The 18,441-nt window shown below is 40.7% G+C and overlaps 1 pseudogene across 1 annotated transcript in view; it reads left to right on the top strand.

Moving 5' to 3' along the window:
• LOC309663529 (cyclin-Y-like protein 1 pseudogene) overlaps positions 1-18,441 on the top strand; it is a 295,819-nt pseudogene that overhangs the window by 270,667 nt on the left and 6,711 nt on the right. Inside the window, exon 2 of the transcript XR_014268273.1 lies at positions 15,588-15,958. The product of XR_014268273.1 is annotated as a cyclin-Y-like protein 1 pseudogene (transcript). The remainder of the gene's footprint in view (positions 1-15,587; positions 15,959-18,441) is intronic.

The raw sequence follows: 18,441 nt of genomic DNA, 5'->3' as shown, positions 1-18,441 counted from the left end.
AATAAAATTGTGCCTTTATATTTTTATAATTGCTGCATTTTGATATCAATTTTACAAATCAGCATAACTGTTAATGGTAAAATATACCGTATTCTCTTCTCATCTCTATCCTGCTGAATATTATCCTTAATGATTTCTCTTCAGATAATTATACTTTACCAAATGGCTCCATTAGTTGACTCTTCACATTATAATTATCTTAAGTTTTTGTTACGTGCCGAGGAGCATGAAATTACTCCTCAACTGTAAACCTGGGGACATTCGGACCCCTTGAGGCGGCAGCAGTGCTTTGGGGAAGGTGTGTGGGCTCGACATAGGCAGTGCTAGTCCTGTCATCTTGGTGATAGATCCAGGCTGTCATGGCTTGTGTGACAAGGTAGAGAAATAGCAGCTTCTGCATTTGTGGCATTAGAAACGCCAGAGGTTTCACTGCCTTCCTGCCGGGGAGGGCAGCCAGGAGAAGTGGCGCCAAGCTGGCCTTTTCCACAGCCGTGAGGGTTTTCCTGAAGGGGTCAGGACTTTATGAAGGTAAACTTAAATGTCATTTGGAAAAGTACTTTGTGGTTACAGATGTGTACGTACCTGCACCTGCGTGCACACCATTTATGCGTGTACATCACTAACAGAGCAAAGTGTGAGCGCCTGTTAGGAGCTGTGCTGGGAGCTGAGAGGACAAAGCAGGACAGAAGGGGTCCAGACACAAGGTGCATGCCGGTGAGCACCCCCCAGCTCCCCCCACCCATGACCACTAGCGGAGGTAGATTCTGGAAGCGCAGGCTTTGGGGCGGGGCAGGGGGGCGTGAGTGGCGGGCGACAGGTGCTTCCTTCCTGCCCCGAGTGGTGACTGCTGCTTGTTGCTGGGGGTGCGGCTGTGGCTGTGTGCACAGGAAAAGAGTGACACACGGAAAACATGATCGCAGATGTTTATGGCTGTTATGAGGGAGAGAGACACGACCTTCCGAGAATACCGTATGTGTTAATCATAAGTGCTCAGCTTGGCGTCTCGGGAGGCTGCCTGGACCATCAGCTGCCCGGTTGTACCCTGGCTCTGTGACCCCAGAGTCTGGGGCCTGGATGCTCTCAGGTGACTCTGTGCGACGGTGAGCAGGTACCAACTTCTTTGTGTGACTCACCTGTAAGGTCGGGAGAAAAATAGGGAGGATACTCATATCTCTAGAATAATGACTATCATTTAATTCTTTTTTTTGAGGGGGATTAATAAGAAAAGATCCAGGTGGGATAGAATTGATTACAAACAGGAGACAGCGTGTGCGTGCATGTGTGTGTGTATGTTATAGCACATTTGGAAAAATCATTTGCTCTTATTAGTTATCTATATTATACACATTAGTGTATATAAGTCATTCCCAATCTCCCAATTCATCCCAACACCACCACCACCCTGCCCCCGCTTTCCCTCCTTGGTGTCCGTATGTTTGTTCTCTATATTTGTGTCTCTATTTCTGCCTTGCAAACCGGTTCATCTGTACCATGTTTCTAGAGTCCACAAATATGCGTTAATATACAATATTTGTTTTCCTCTTTCTGACTTACTTCACTCAGTATGACAGTCTCTGGGTCCATCCACATCTCTACAAATAACTCAGTTTCGTTTCTTTTTATGGCTGAGTAATATTCCACTGCGTATATGTACCACATCTTCTGTATCCATTTGTCTGTCGATGGACACTTAGGTTGCTTCCATGACCTGGCTGTTATAAATAGTGCTGCAATGAACATTGGCGTGCATGTGTCTTTTTGAATTATGGTTTTCTCTGGGTATATGCCCAGTAGTGGGATTGCTGGGTCATACGGTAATTCTATTTTTAGTTTTTTAAGGAAACTCCATACTGTTCTCCATAGTGGCTGTATCAATTTACATTCCCACCAACACTGCAAGAGGGTTCCCGTTTCTCCACACCCTCTCCAACATTTACTGTTTGTAGATTTTTTGATGATGGTCATTCTGAACAGTGTGAGGTGATACCTCATTGTAGTTTTGATTTGCATTTCTTTAATAATTAATGATGTTGAGCAGCTTTTCATGTGCCTCTTGGCCATCTGTATGTGTTCTTTGGAGAGATGTCTATTTAGGTCTTCTGCCCATTTTTTGATTGGGTTTTTTTTTTTTTTAATATTGAGCTGCATTAGCTGTTTATATATTTTAGAGATTAATCCTTTGTCCATTGATTCATTTGCAAATATTTTCTCCCATTCTGAGAGTTGTCTTTTCATCTTGTATATAGTTTCCTTTGCTGTGCAAAAGCTTTTAAGTTTCATTAGGTCCCATTTGTTTATTTTTGTTTCTATTTCATTTCTCTAGGAGGTGGGTCCAAAAAGATCTTGCTGTGATTTATGTCAAAGAGTGTTCTTCCTATGTTTTCCTCTAAGAGTTTTATAGTGTCTGGTCTTACTTTTAGGTCTTTAATCCATTTGGAGTTTATTTTTGTGTATGGTGCTAGGGAGTGTTCTAATTTCATTCTTTTACATGTAGCTGTCCAGTTTTTCCAGCACCACTTATTGAAGAGACTGTCTTTTCTCCATTGTATATCCTTGCCTCCTTTGTCATAGATTAGTTGACCATAGGTGTGTGGGTTTACCTCTGGGCTTTCTATCCTGTTCCACTGATCTATATTTCTTTTTTGGGCCAGTACCATATTGTGTTGATTACTGTAGCTTTGTAGTATAGTCTGAAGTCAGGGAGTCTGATTCCACCAGCTCCGTTTTTTTCCCTCAAGATTGCTTTGGCTATCCGGGGTCTTTTGTGTCTCCATACACATTTTAAGATTTTTTGTTGTAGTTCTGTAAAAAATGCCATTGGTAATTTGATAGGGATTGCATTGAATCTGCAGATTGCTTTGGGTAGTATAGTCATTTTCACAATATTGATTCTTCCAATCCAAGAACATGGTATATCTCTCCATCTGTTTGTGTCATCCTTGATTTCTTTCATCAGTGTCTTAAAGTTTTCTGAGTAGAGGTCTTTTATCTCCTTAGGTAGGTTTATTCTTAGGTATTTTATTCTTTTTGTTGCAATGGTGAATGGGATCATTTCCTTAATTTATCTTTCTGATCTTTCATTGTTACTGCATAGGAATGCAAGAGATTTCTGTGCATTAATTTTGTATCCTGCAACTTTACCAAATTCATTGATTAGCTCTAGTAGTTTTCTGGTGGCATCTTTAGGATTCTCTATGTATAGTATCATGTTATCTGCAAACAGTGACAGTTTTACTTCTTCTTTTCAGTTTATATTCCTTTTATTTCTTTTTCTTCTTCCAAAGAAGAAGCACTACCTGACAGCACTATTTACATAGTTTTTTGCAAAACTATGTTGAATAGGAGTGGCAAGAGTGGACATCCTTGTCTTGTTCCTGATCTTAGAGGAAATGGTTTCAGTTTTTCACCACTGAGAATGATGTTTGCTGTGGGTTTGTCGTGTATGGCCTTTATTATGTTGAGGTAGGTTCCCTCTATGCCCACTTTCTGGAGGATTTTTATCATAAATGGGTTTTGAATTCTGTCAAAAGCTTTTTCTGCATCTATTGAGACGATCCTATGGTTTTTATTCTCCAATTTGTTAGTATGGTTTATCACACTGAATAATATGCATATATTGAAGAATTCTTGCATTCCTGGGATAAATCCCACTTTATCATGGTGTATGATCCTTTTAATGTGTTGTTGGATTCTGTTTGCTAGTATTTTGTTGAGGATTTTTGCATCTATATTCATCAGTGATATTGGTCTGTAATTTTCTTTTTTTGTAGTATCTTTGTCTGGTTTTGGTATCAGGGTGATGGTGGTCTCATGGAATGAGTTTGGGAGTGTTCCTTCCTCTGCAATTTTTTGGAAGAGTTTGAGAAGGATGGGTGTTAGCTGGTCTCTAAATGTTTGATAGAATTCACCTGTGAAGACATCTGGTCCTGGACTTTTGTTTTTAATCACAGTTTCAGTTTCATTACTTGTGATTGGTCTGTTCATATTTTCTATTTCTTCCTGGTTCAGTCTTGGAAAGTTACACCTTTCTAAGAATTTGTCCATTTCTTCCAGGTTGTCCATTTTACTGGCATAGAGTTGCTTGTAGTAGTCTCTTATGATCCTTTGTATTTCTGCAGTGTCTGTTGTAACTTCTCCTTTTTTATTTCTAATTCAATTAATTTGAGTTCTCTCCGTCTTTTTCTTGGTGAGTCTGGCTAAAGGTTTATCAATTTTGTTTATCTTCTCAAAGAACCAGCTTTTAGTTTCACTGATATTTGCTCTTGTTTTGTTTCTATTTCATTTATTTCTGCTCTGATCTTTATGTTTTCTTTCCTCCTACTAACTTTGGGTTTTGTTTGTTCTTCTTTCTCTAGTTCCTTTAGGTGTAAGGTTAGATTGTTTATTTGAGATTTTTCTTGTTTCTTGAGGTAGGATTGCATTACTATAAACTTCCCTCTTAGAACTGCTTTTGCTGCATCCCATAGGTTTTGGATCATCATGTTTTCATTGTCATTTGTCTCTAGGTATTTTTTGATTTCCTCTTTGATTTCTTCAGTGATCTCTTGGTTATTTAGTAATGTACTGTTTAGCCTCCATGTGATTGTGTTGTTTATGTTTTTTTCCTGTAATTGATTTCTAATCTCATAATGTTGTGTTTGGAAAAGCCACTTGATATGATTTCAGTTTTCTTAAATTTACCAAGGCTAGATTTGTGACCCAAGATATGATCTATCCTGGAGAATGTTCCATGTGCACTTGAGAAGAAAGTGTAATCTGCTCTTTTCAGATGAAATATCCTATAAATATCAATTAAATATATCTGGTCTCTTGTGTCATTTAAAGCTTGTGTTTCCTTATTAATTTTCTGGCTGGATGATCTGTCCATTGGTGTAATTGAGGTGTTAAAGTCCCCCACTCTTATTGTGTTACTGTCGATTTCCTCTTTTAGAGCTGTTAGCATTTACCTTATGTATTGAGGTGCTCCTATGTTGCGTGCATATATATTTATAATTGTTATATCCTCTTCTTGGATTGATCCCTTGATCATTATGTAGTGTCCTTCTTTGTCTCTTGTAACATTCTTTATTTTAAAGTCTATTTTATGTGATATGAGTATTGCTACTCCAGCTTTCTTTTGATTTCCATTTTCATGGAATATCTTTTTCCATCCCCTCACTTTCAGTCTGTATGTGTCCCTAGGTCTGAAGTGGGTCTCTTGTAGACAGCATATACGTGGGTCTTGTTTTTGTATCCATTTAGCGAGACTGTGTCTTTTGGTTGGAGCATTTAATCCGTTCACATTTAAGGTAGTTTTCGATATGTTTGTTCCTATTACCATTTTCTTAATTGTTTGGGGTTTGTTTTTGTAGGTCCTTTTCTTCTCTTGTGTTTCCCACTTAACGAAGTTCCTTTAGCATTTGTTGCAGAGCTGGTTTGGTGGTGCTGAATTCTCTTAGCTTTTGCTTGTCTGTAAAGCTTTTGCTTTCTTCATCAAATCTGAATGAGGTCCTTGCTAGGTAGAGTAATCTTAGTTACAAGTTCTTCTCCTTCATCACTTTAAATATATCGTCCCACTCCTTCTGGCTTGTAGAGTTTCTGCTGAGAAATCAGCTGTTAACCTTATGGGAGTTCCCTTGTATGTTATTTGTCGTTTGTCCCTTGTTGCTTTTAATAATTTTTCTTTGTCTTTAATTTTTGTCAGTTTGATTACTATGTGTCTTGGCGTGTTTCTCCTTGGGTTTATCCTGCCTGAGACTCTCTGTGCTTCCTGGACTTGGGTGGCTGTTTCCTTTCCCATGTTAGGGAAATTTTTGACTATAATCTCTTCCAATATTTTCTCGGGTCCTTTCTCTCTCTCTTCTCCTTCTGGGACCCCTATAATGTGAATGTTGTTGCGTTTCATGTTGTCCCAGAGGTCTCTTAGGCTGTCTTCATTTCTTTTCATTCTTTTTTCTTTAGTCTGTTCCACAGCAGTGAATTCCACCATTCTGTCTTCCAGGTCACTTATCCGTTCTTCTGCCTCAGTTATTCTGCTATTGATTCCTTCTAGTGTAGTTTTCATTTCAGTTATTGTATTGGTCATCTCTGTTTGTTTGTTCTTTAATTCTTCTAGGTCTTTGTGAATCATTTCTTGCATCTTCTCAATCTTTGCCTCCATTCTTATTCCGAGGTCCTGGATCATCTTCACTATCATTATTCTGAATTCTTTCTCTGGAAGGTTGCCTATCTCCATTTCATTTAGTTGTTTTTCTGGGGTTTTTTCTTGTTCCTTCATCTGGTACCTAGCCCTCTGCCTTTTCATCTTGTCTATCTTTCTCTAACTGTGTTTCTTGGTCCACAGGCTGCAGGATTGTAGTTTTTCTTGCTTCTGCTGTCTGCCCTCTGGTGGTTGAGGCTATCTAAGAGGCTTGATGGGAGGCTCTGGTGGTGGGTAGAGCTCTCATTTACCAGTTTTATTTTACATAGGATGCCTCATTTACTAAAACCATAGATTCCAAGTTGCTCCATGAAAAATGTGATATTCTTAGCCGTCAACATTAGGGAATTTCCCCAATCACATTTTTAAATTGATTTAATGTGTTATTTTTTTTTTTTTTAAATGAAACAAATAACTTTTATTCCACATTGCTCTTTAGAGAAAAACAATACTAATTCCACAATATATATCACTAATATAATAGATCATTTTAACTATTGAATACACTCATTCATAGTCACATTTATATCATTTCCTTTTTTTTTTTTTCACACACACACACACACACACACTGTATTTTATTTTTACAAGAGATAAATAGACTGACACCAAGCATTGTACATGGATGACCACAACAAAAGCAACAATGATTGCCATTACCAAACATGAAACACACTCATACTATGTCATAATATTGACATTCAGTCCAGTAATCCTCCACTGTAACAGCTCCTTTACTTTGCAGTGAAAATTGATTTGTATATTCTTTGCCTCTGAGTCCTTGTGGGATTTTTTTTTTTTTTTTTAATTCAGACAGAAAGTCACAAAAATTATACTCATCCTCATCAGTTCACTCAGTCCCATGTAATTAATTGTTTTTTTTCATCTTGATCTTTTGTTAGCACTTTTATGAGTTCATAAGTTTTTCATCAGAGTTCTGAAAATGCTTATTCATTCAGTTCAGCAGTACAGTCAGTTACCAGAAACCTGTACATGTCAGAGTCTTTTCCATGAATTTCTTGAAGATGAAACCCTTTTATAGGAACATATTTGCAAAATCATCAGAGTACACCCAGAACTGTCTGTAAATGACAAAAGCCTTAAAAATGACCACGGTAAAAGATTTGATGAAAGTTCATAATAATGCAGTTGACAAGAAAATTAGTTATTTCTGAGATATACATTTTAAAGTAATAACTAGGATTATTACATATAACATTATACCAGAACATATAAGATTTTTAGAAATTTCATGTAATGTCTGAAACATTTATATTAACATATTTCCATACATATTTCCATACAAATATAAGATTTTTAGAAATTTCATGTAATGTCTGAAACATTTATATTAACATATTTCCATACATATTTCCATACAAATACAAATATAAGATTTTTAGAAATTTCATGTAATGTCTGAAACATTTATATTAACATATTTCCATACAAATAACCCAATGAAAGTTTAGTATTAGTTGTTTTGTTTGCTTTTTTATACTGCAGGTTCTTATTAGGCATCAATTTTATACACATCAGTGTATACATGTCAATCCCAATCGCCCAATTCAGCACACCACCATCCCCACCTCACCACAGTTTTCCCCCCTTGGTGTCCATATGTCCATTCTCTACATCTGTGTCTCAACTTCTGCCCTGCAAACTGGCTCATCTGTACCATTTTTCTAGGTTCCACATACATGCATTAATATATGATATTTGTTTTTCTCTTTCTGACTTACTTCACTCTGTATGACAGTCTCTAGCTCCATCCACGTCTCAACAAATGACTCAATTTCGTTCCTTTTTATGGCTGAGTAATATTCCATTGTATATATGTACCACAACTTTATCCATTCGTCTGTTGATGGGCATTTAGGTTGCTTCCATGACCTGGCTATTGTAAATAGTGCTGCAATGAACATTCGGGTGCATGTGTCTTTTTGAATTATGGTTTTCTCTGGGTATATGCCCAGTAGTGGGATTGCTGGGTCATATGGTAATTCTATTTTTAGTTCTTTAAGGAACCTCCATATTGTTCTCCATAGTGGCTGTATCAATTTACATTCCCACCAACAGTGCAAGAGGGTTCCCTTTTCTCCACACCCTCTCCAGCATTTGTTGTTTGTAGATTTTCTGATGATGCCCATTCTAACAGGAGTGAGGTGATACCTCATTGTAGTTTTGATTTGCATTTCTCTAATAATTAGTGATGTTGAGCATCTTTTCATGTGCTTCGTGGCCGTCTGTATGTCTTCTTTGGAGAAATGTCTATTTAGGTCTTCTGCCCATTTTTGGATTGGGGTGATTGTTTCTTTGATATTGAGCTGAATGAGCTGTTTATATATTTTGGAGATTAATCCTTTGTCCGTTGATTCATTTGCAAATATTTTCTCCCATTCTGAGGGTTGTCTTTTCGTCTTGTTTATGGTTTCCTTTGCTGTGCAAAAGCTTTGAAGTTTCATTAGGTCCCACTTGTTTATTTTTGTTTTTAATTCCATTACTCTAGGAGGTGGATCAAAAAAGATCTTGCTGTGATTTATGTCAAAGAGTGTTCTTCCTATGTTTTCCTCTAAGAGTTTTATAGTGTCCAGTCTTATATTTAGGTCTCTAATCCATTTTGAGTTTATTTTTGTGTATGGTGTTAGGGAGTATTCTAATTTCATTCTTTTACATGTAGCTGTCCAGTTTTCCCAACACCACTTATTGAAGAGACTGTCTTTTCTCCATTGTATATCTTTGCCTCCTTTGTCATAGATTAGTTGACCATAGGTGCGTGGGTTAATCTCTGGGCTTTCTATCTTGTTCCATTGATCTATGTTTCTGTTTTTGTGCCAGTACCATATTGTCTTGATTACTGTAGCTTTGTAGTATAGTCTGAAGTCAGGGAGTCTGATTCCTCCAGCTCCATTTTTTTCCCCTCAAGACTGCTTTGGCTATTCGGGGTCTTTTGTGTCTCCATACAAATTTTAAGATGATTTGTTCTAGCTCCGTAAAAAAGGCCATTGGTAATTTGATAGGGATTGCATTGAATCTGTAGATTGCTTTGGGTAGTATACTCATTTTCACAATGTTGATTCTTCCAATCCAAGAACATGGTATATCTCTCCATCTGTTGGTATCATCTTTAATTTCTTTCATCAGTGTCTTATAGTTTTCTGCATACAGGTCTTTTGTCTCCCTAGGTAGGTTTATTCCTAGGTATTTTATTCTTTTTGTTGCAATGGTAAATGGGAGTGCTTCCATAATTTCTCTTTCAGATTTTTCATCATTAGTGTATAGGAATGCAAGAGATTTCTGTGCATTAATTTTGTATCCTGCAACTTTACCATATTCATTAATTAGTTCTAGCAGTTTTCTGGTGGCAGTTTTAGGATTCTCTATGTATAGTATCATGTCATCCGCAAACAGTGACAGTTTTACTTCCTCTTTTCCAATTTGTATTCCTTTTATTTCTTTTTCTTCTCTGATTGCCGTGGCTAGGACTTCCAGAACTATGTTGAATAATAGTGGTGAGAGTGGACATCCTTGTCTCGTTCCTGATCTTAGAGGAAATGCTTTCAGTTTTTCACCATTGAGAATGATGTTTGCTGTGGGTTTGTCATATATGGCCTTTATTATGTTGAGGTAGGTTCCCTCTATGCCCACTTTCTGGAGAGTTTTTATCAGAAATGGGTGTTGAATTTTGTCAAAAGCTTTTTCTGCATCTATTGAGATGATCATATGGTTTTTATTCTTCAATTTGTTAATATGGTGTATCACATTGATTGATTTGCGTATATTGAAGAATCCTTGCATCCCCGGGATAAATCCCACTTGATCGTGGTGTATGATCCTTTTAATGTGTTGTTGGATTCTGTTTGCTAGTATTTTGTTGAGGATTTTTGCATCTATATTCATCAGTGATATTGGTCTGTAATTTTCTTTTTTTGTAGTGTCTTTGTCTGGTTTTGGTATCAGGGTGATGGTGGCCTCATAGAATGAGTTTGGGAGTGTTCCTTCCTCTGCAATTTTTTGGAAGAGTTTGAGAAGGATGGGTGTTAGCTCTTCTCTAAATGTTTGATAGAATTCACCTGTGAAGCCATCTGGTCCTGGACTTTTGTTTGTTGGAAGATTTTTAATCACAGTTTCAATTTCATTACTTGTGATTGGTCTGTTCATATTTTCTGTTTCTTCCTGATTCAGTCTTGGAAGGTTATACCTTTCTAAGAATTTGTCCATTTCCTCCAGGTTGTCCATTTTATTGGCATAAAGTTGCTTATAGTAGTCTCTTAGGATGTTTTGTATTTCTGCGGTGTCTGTTGTAACTTCTCCTTTTTCATTTCTGATTTTATTGATTTGAGTCCTCTCCCTCTTTTTCTTGATGAGTCTGGCTAATGGCTTATCAATTTTGTTTATCTTCTCAAAGAACCAGCTTTTAGTTTTATTGATCTTTGCTATTGTTTTCTTTGTTTCTATTTCATTTATTTCTGCTCTGATCTTTATGATTTCTTTCCTTCTGCTAACTTTGGGTTTTGTTTGTTCTTCTTTCTCTAGTTTCTTTAGGTGTAAGGTTAGATTGTTTACTTGAGATTTTTCTTGTTTCTTTAGGTAGGCTTGTATAGCTATAAACTTCCCTCTTAGAACCGCTTTTGCTGCATCCCATAGGTTTTGGGTCGTCGTGTTTTCATTGTCATTTGTCTCTAGGTATTTTTTTATTTCCTCTTTGATTTCTTCAGTGATCTCTTGGTTATTTAGTAACGTATTGTTTAGCCTCCATGTGTTTGTCTTTTTTACGTTTTTTTCCCTGTAATTCATTTCTAATCTCATAGCGTTGTGGTCAGAAAAGATGCTTGGTATGATTTCAATTTTCTTAAATTTACTGAGGCTTGATTTGTGACCCAAGATGTGATCTATCCTGGAGAATGTTCCGTGCGCACTTGAGAAGAACGTGTAATCTGCTGTTTTTGGATGGAATGTCCTATATATATCAATTAAATCTATCTGGTCTATTGTGTCATTTAAAGCTTCTGTTTCCTTATTTATTTTCATTTTGGATGATCTGTCCATTGGTGTAAGTGAAGTGTTAAAGTCCCCCACTATTATTGTGTTACTGTCGATTTCCTCTTTTAGAGCTGTTAGTAGTTGCCTTATGTATTGAGGTGCTCCTATGTTGGGTGCATATATATTTATAATTGTTATATCTTCTTCTTGGATTGATCCCTGGATCATTATGTAGTGTCCTTCCTTGTCTCTTGTAACATTCTTTATTTTAAAGTCTATTTTATCTGATATGAGTATAGCTACTCCAGCTTTCTTTTGATTTCCATTTGCATGGAATATCTTTTTCCATCCCCTCACTTTCAGTCTGTATGTGTCCCTAGGTCTAAAGTGGGTCTCTTGTAGACAGCATATATATGGGTCTTGTTTTTGTATCCATTCAGCCAGTCTATGTCTTTTGGTTGGGGCGTTTAATCCATTCACGTTTAAGGTAATTATCGATATGTATGTTCCTATGACCATTTTCTTAATTGTTTTGGGTTTGTTTTTGTAGGTCCTTTTCTTCTCTTGTGTTTCCCACTTAGAGAAGTTCCTTTAGCATTTGTTGTAGAGCTGGTTTGGTGGTGCTGAATTCTCTTAGCTTTTGCTTGTCTGTAAAGCTTTTGATTTCTCCATCAAATCTAAATGTGATCCTTGCCGGGTAGAGTAATCTTGGTTGTAGGTTCTTCCCTTTCATCACATTAAGTATATCATGCCACTCCCTTCTGGCTTGCAGAGTTTCTGCTGAGAAATCAGCTGTTAACCTTATGGGAGTTCCCTTGTATGTTATTTGTCGTTTTTCCCTTGCTGCTTTCAATAATTTTTCTTTGTCTTTAATTTTTGCCACTTTGATTACTATGTGTCTCGGCGTGTTTCTCCTTGGGTTTATTCTGTATGGGACTCTCTGCGCTTCCTGGACTTGGGTGGCTATTTCCTTTCTCATGTTAGGGAAGTTTTCGACTATAATCTCTTCAAATATTTTCTCTGGTCCTTTCTCTCTCTCTTCTCCTTCTGGGACCCTTATAATGCGAATGTTGTTGCGTTTAATGTTGTCCCAGAGGTCTCTTAGGCTGTCTTCATTTCTTTTCATTCTTTTTTCTTTAGTCTGTTCCGCAGCAGTGAATTCCACCATTCTGTCTTCCAGGTCACTTATCCTTTCTTCTGCCTCAGTTATTCTGCTATTGATTCCTTCTAGTGTAGTTTTCATTTCAGTTATTGTATTGGTCATCTCTGTTTGTTTGTTCTTTAATTCTTCTAGGTCTTTGTGAATCATTTCTTGCATCTTCTCAATCTTTGCCTCCATTCTTATTCCGAGGTCCTGGATCATCTTCACTATCATTATTCTGAATTCTTTTTCTGGAAGGTTGCCTATCTCCACTTCATTTAGTTGTTTTTCTGGGTTTTTTTCTTGTTCCTTCATCTGGTACATAGCCCTCTGCCTTTTCATCTTCTCTATCTTTCTGTAACTGTGGTTTTTGGTCCACAGGCTGCAGGATTGTAGTTTTTCTTGCTTCTGTTGTCTGCCCTCTGGTGGTTGAGGCTATCTAAGAGGCTTGATGGGAGGCTCTGGTGGTGGGTAGAGCTGACTGTTGCTGTGGCGGTCAGAGCTCAGTAAAACCTTAATCCACTTGACTGTTGATGGGTGGGGCTGGGTTCCCTCCCTGTTGGTTGTTTTGCCTGAGGCAACCCAACACTGGAGCCTACCCGTGCTGTTTGGTGGGGTTAATGGCAGACTCTGGGAGGGCTCACACCAAGGAGAACTTCCCAGAACCTCGGCTGCCAGTGTCCTTATCCCCACGGTGAAACAGAGCCACCACTCGCCTCTGCAGGAGACCCCCCAACACCAGCAGGTAGGTCTGGTTCAGTCTCCCCCAGGGTCACTGCTCCTTCCCCTGGGTCCCGATGCACACATTACTTTGTATGTGCCCTCCAAGAGTGGGGTCTCTGTTTCCCCCAGTCCTGTCAAAGTCCTGCAATCAATTCCCACTAGGCTTCAAAGTCTGATTCTCTAGGAATTCCTCCTCCCGTAGCCGGACCCCCAGGTTGGGAAGCCTGACGTGGGGCTCAGAACCTTCACTCCAGTGGGTGGACTTCTGTGGTATAAGTGTTCACCAGCCTGTGAGTCACCCACCCAGCAGTTATGGGATTTGATTTTACTCTGATTGCACCCCTCCTACCGTCTCACTGTGGCTTCTCCTCTGTCCTTGGACGTGGGGTATCCTCCTTGGTGAAGTCCAGGGTCTTCCTGTCAATGATTGTCCAGCAGCAAGTTGTGATTCTGGTGCTCTCGCAAGAGGGAGTGAGAGCACGTCCTTCTACTCCGCCATCTTGGTTAATCTAATGTGTTATTTTTGAAAACATAAGTTGGGATATCACAAAATGGACTTAGCCTGCAGAGGCTTACTTTCAACCAGAGAGCTCCATTTCCACGTTCCGCTTAACAGAACCCAAAATGATCTTCCTTCCCAAACCTCTTCCTTTTCCTGCACTATCTAAGAAAAAGTAACCACACTCTACATAGTTCCCTAAGCCAGAACCCTAGCAGCCATTTTTGCTTCTCTTTTCCCCTTCCCGCTCCATATCTAGTCACTGAGCACTTCTATTCTACCTCCCAGATGACCTCAGATCCTTTCCCTCCACTCCAATCTCTGCCACTGCCTTTAGTTTGAGCCCTCACTCCTCTCTTAGATGAATATAAAGTCTCTTAATGGGTTTTGTTGCTTCCATCAGTCCTACTTATTCTCAAGCGTGACCTCACTACAAACCACCTGATAGTGACTCCTTAACTTCACAACATTCAATGGCTCTCATGTTTCTGGGAAGAAAACCAAGCTCTTTACCCCAGCATCTACTTGGGGTTAATAGATCTAGGTTTGAATTTCAGGTTTAAGTACTTTGCAGCAGTGTGACCTCAGACTGTTGGGCTTTCTAAGCCTTTGTTTTCTCACCGTGCCTGAGGTCACTGAGGGCAGGACTATTTTTCACACACGGGTGCCTGGCATGTAGGAGGGACTAATCAATGTTGAATGAAGGGAAAGTATTTTAAAATCCACATCAAAAAATTGTTCCTCCTTAAAAAAAGAAAATCCTGATACACTATGCCACTTCCAACCAAATTTGACTTCGACCTTTATTTTCTGATGATCACAATAAGGTGCCTTTGGGGATCCACACAATCAGGGATCAAATCCTGGCCACACCCCTGAGCAATCATGTGACCTTGGGAACGTGACTTAGCGTCTGTAAAATCTGTAAAATGAAGGTTTCTGCGGATTTTGTTCCCGAGGGTTAAATGAGTACCTCACTTGGAACGGGGGCGGGCGCATAGTGTTTGCCAAATGTTAACTATCGTTATCATCTTCATCAAATCAAGACCGTGGTACTTCACTTTGTGACTCTCAAGTTTGTATGAGAAAATCGTGCTTTATGCGTTGTTGTTGGCTAAAGTAGGGAAACCTGGAAACTCCTGCCGTGGAAGAGAGCAACAGGCGAGAAAAGCGAGTTGCTGAATCCCAGCGCCTCAGAGGTGGGAGGGGGGAGTTTGGTCCCTAATTTGCTGATGAGGAAGTGGAGGGGTGACGTGTCCTCGAGTCTCATTCAAGACACAGCCACAGCTCTTTATTGAGAGTAGGACCAGGGCCCCGGGGGTTGCTATGGTTAAACTGTAGGCGGAAACTCTCTTTGGAAGGCAAGACAGGAGGAGCATTCAGTTATAAAAAACGGTCAAAAATTGGGGTGAAACTAAGTTCGTTGAGCAATACATCAAATGAGTCAACTGTGGACCCGGTGAAAGCGAGTTGCTAACTGAACTGGCATTTTACGAACAGGGGCTTTCTACAGAGCCCACTGACTCAGGACGGCTTCGATTAACAAACTCCCGCGGCGCTTCCCGCAGGACCGGAAAGCTCGGAGCGCGAGAGATGAATGGAAACCAGAGTCTGGGGCGCGCCGCTCGGGGGGCGGGGCAGCCGCGGGCGGGGGCGGGGCATTGTGAGTCACATGCCTGCGCTCTGAGGAGGGCGCGTGGAGGGAACTCTGGTCGTGATTGGTCCGTCGTAACCAGGTAACCGAAGGACACATTCCGGTAGGCAAGGGCCGGCCGGGCTAGCTACTTTCAGTCGGGAGGCGGCAGCGGAAGGAGGAGGAGCTCCGGCTGCGCTCTCTCCCTCAGTGGCTGCGCGTCTCAGCGCTTGTCTGGTTCCCAGCCCTTTTAAATAAGCGGGTCTGGTCACCGCCCTCACAGACTAGTTGGTTCCGGGGAGGCAGCGGCGGGGGTGCGGCCGGGGCCGGACCCCTGCCCGGGGCCCAGCGGCTGGGCAGGGGTGCGGCCGGGGCCGTACCCCTGCCCGGGGCCCCGGCGGCTGGGCGGACAGGAGAGCGGCGGGCGAAGTCGCGTCTGCATGTGCGGCACAGCCCCGGCATAGCCCGGGGCTGCCAGTGCCCGCCGCGCCATTGTTGGGGGAGGGGGCGGCTTCTGTGCTCGGCAGAGTCGGGGGACGAGCGGAGGCGGCGGCGGCGAGGAGTGAAGGCGCCCCATGGGGAACTCGCTGTGTTGTTGCCTGTCCCCCAATGCCAGCCCCAAGTCGGGCCGGCGCAGGGGGTCAGCGGAGCCGGACTGCGAGTCTGAGGTCTACAAGGCGGCGGCCGGGAATGCGGTGGCAGTAGCTCCGGCGGCGGCTACCGTGGAACCCGCCGAGTTGGATTTCGCAGGTGGCGAAGGCCACCACCTGCAGCACATCAGCGACCGGGAGATGCCCGAAGGTAAGAAGCGGCGGGCGCGCCTCGCCCCTCGCGGTGTCGGCGCCGTCTGCTCTCGGGCTTACCTCTGGCCTCCGCCGCCCCCAGGGTCCCCCGGGAGGGAGACGCCGCCTAGGGCTCCTTCTTGCCCGGAGTTGGCTCTCCCAGGGCTGGGCACCGGGGACGAAGGCTGGCTCTGCTTGGCGTCCCCACCCCTTATTCTTTACCAGTCGCGTCCGGCCAGTCTCCTTCCCTCTTCCCTACCCGAATGCCCAATTCTTTCCCCCGTTCCCATTTCCCAGCCCGGCCTGAGACCCTCCAATCCGCGGCCCTTCCTGTTCGTGGTTCTATTTAACATCTCGTGGGACTTAGCAGAGACTTTCTGGTGTAGTCTCTCTTTTCTTAATGCAAACTTAAATACTCTAACTTCGGCGTATCCATCCCGTCTCCCTATCCAGATGGTACCTAAGCGAAGGAACTAGGTAAGGGCCTGATGACAGATTTCTATTCCTTAAGGTAGTTGATACTCGAGACAATTAAGACAAACATTAGAGGATTTGTCATTTAAATTCAAAATAGAGATGGACAGAGTCAGTGTGGTGTTCTTAACTAAAATTCTTTGGATTTTAATGTTTTCAGTCGCCCTGATAGAAGCTACTTTATCCCTTCTAACTATAATTTGAACACGATAGGAAAGAAAATGGTGGGAGAGGGGCTTAAAATAACTGTGAACGGTGTGAAACGTTACTGCCACGGCTGCAGAGAATAGTTGTTGGGTTTTTTTTCTTTACCAAAGGAGACCCCATGGAGTTCTGATTACTTTTAAATTCCCACTTTGACACAAGTATGTCTTCAGTTGCACAGCCTTAACCGACTTCTTTTGCACGTTGCCTGTTCTAAGGGAGGGGTGAGGTGGTTCCTGAGACTGCTGGACAGAAGTTTCAAAGGAGAAAAAACAAATTCAGATTGTAATTTGTAATATAAAGGTTTGGGAGTTAACATACCACATCCATCCTGCAGAAAAATGTCTCCATGGCTCCCTCCTCCTCCGCCCCCCCCCCCCAGTAGAATACTATTTAACTTTAGGAATGTTCAGGTAAAAGTTCTGTAGACTAAGTGGCTGGGGGTGGGTGTTGTCGGGGAGGAGAGGAGAGAGAGAAGAGAGGAAATGTTTGATTTTTGCCTCTAGAATTTTGGAAAGGGATGGCTCTAGGTTAAAAAAAAAAAAAATTCTGGGTAGCATAGTGGCACTTTAATAAAGACTGTTCTTTGAAGTATAAAACATTGTATCATAAAGATGTTAAAGCCCCACTGGCCCATTTGTTTCATTTAAATGCCAGAGATTATTTCATTATTTCATAGACGAAATGTCTTACAGCTCTTCTATTTAAATTTTAGTTGGGTTTATTTAATTTCTTTAAAAGTTAGAATAATGAAGCCTGTGGATTCACCCTTATGATGGACGTGGCTTTGTAAGTGGAAAGTACTCCCTTTTCAGAATCGTTAGATATTGTGAAAGAATGAACAAATTATGTGAATTAATTGTAGCTTTAAACACAAAGCATGTAAGTACTTGTGAAAACTGCTCTGCTTGTTGCTATAAGGTAAGCCTCTAAATGATTTTTAAAAACAGTTAGTAGTTGGCTAGTGTAGGATGAGAGACGAAAATTGGACCTTTATAGAATTCTTTTAAGATTTACAATGCATTTTCTTGTGTATTTCACTCGGCCCTTCCATCTACAAATAAGGCCCGTATATATTCTCCCTCTGTTGCCGATGAAGAAGCCAAGACTTAGAGATCTGAAATGACTGTGTAACACAGCTACTGAACAAAAGAGACAGACTTGGGAGGTGGTAGATATGCCAAATTCAGTTCTTGGGATGCTTAAGAAACTGTTTAGAGTGCACCTTATATTTTATTATAATTTATCCATAAGTTAGGCCTATCTCAGCATACTCCAGTTTTGATTATTGCCATTCCAGTTTATTGTACACAACTCAGAAGCAACATTTACCTCTCCATTCTCTGTCTGTACATACATTGCAATGGATATGAATAAAAGTAGAAGTCATGAAATAGCCTAAATTTATCAGTCAGGTAAACACGTTGATATAATTTAAAGAGTTTGTTCTGGTGAAATCCAATTGAAGCCGAGAATGCCCTGGACAGAGGGACATTAGGGGAAGCTGGTAAGCGGGCAGGTAAGGTACTAAGCATTTAGCATACGACTATGTATGATAAGGAAGGAGTGCTAAATCAGGAACTGGAAAAATAGAGTTCATGAGTACAGAATTTACCTTTTTATGTTTAACATGATTGTTAAAATTTCATTTCAATTTGTCTTTTTTGGGGGGGCATTCGATAAAGTGATAAGAGAAACCTCAATTTCAGCATTTGCCTATTAATTAAGTTTCCATAGAAACAAGGTCAGAACACCAAATATAAAGTACAGGCACATTGGAAGTTTGCTCTTCATGTCTTTATTTCAGACAATTTTGTATCAGTT

The sequence above is a fragment of the Balaenoptera physalus genome, assembly GCF_965194825.1.
Source record: "Balaenoptera physalus genome assembly, contig: SUPER_6_unloc_3, whole genome shotgun sequence".
Lineage (NCBI taxonomy): Eukaryota > Metazoa > Chordata > Mammalia > Artiodactyla > Balaenopteridae > Balaenoptera > Balaenoptera physalus.
This window is presented reverse-complemented; position numbering and strand designations above follow the sequence as displayed.